This window comes from Tachypleus tridentatus, chromosome 7 (genome assembly GCF_004210375.1).
Source record: "Tachypleus tridentatus isolate NWPU-2018 chromosome 7, ASM421037v1, whole genome shotgun sequence".
Classification (NCBI taxonomy): Eukaryota; Metazoa; Arthropoda; class Merostomata; order Xiphosura; family Limulidae; genus Tachypleus; species Tachypleus tridentatus.
Window position 1 is genome coordinate 161114882 of NC_134831.1, and position 659 is coordinate 161115540.

Genomic DNA, 659 nt, shown 5'->3' on the forward strand with positions numbered 1-659 from the left:
CGGCTAGCACAGATATCACTCATGTAGTTTTGGGTGAAATTCGAAAGAAATCAAACCATGATGATTACTTGAGATTTGTGACTAATTCGTCTCACCAACTTTAAATTATAATAAAAAAATTATAATTAGAAGTACATCCCAGGAGTTGACTTAGACCTGTTGAGATCCTATGCCAAATAGACCTCTATGCACATAAAGCAAAAATTTCAATAACCTTGTTTCAAAGCCCCTCGTAATGTAAGGCTCGACATGGTCAGTTGGTTAAGGCACTCGAACTCGTAATCCGAAAGTCGCGAGTTCGAATCCCTGTCGCATCAATCATGATCGCCCTTTAAGCCGTGGTGGCGTTAAAAAAGTAAAGGTCAATCCCACTATTCGTTGGTAAGAGAGTAACCCAAGAGTTGACAGTGGGTGGTAATGACTAGCTCCCTTCCCTCTAGTCTTACACTTCTAAATTAGGGACGGCTAGCGCATATAGCCCTCGTGTAGCTTTTCCTAAAATACATAAAACAATCATAATATAAGGCTGAAGTTATAGCTTATGTAGCTCGAGGGGAAGTCCCGCCATTGGTGGAGCGTGATTGTAGGCTAGAACCATTATCTTATTGTAGAGATAAAGTACGTCCAAGATTTTCATAGTATTGCTTTTTGGTATATAA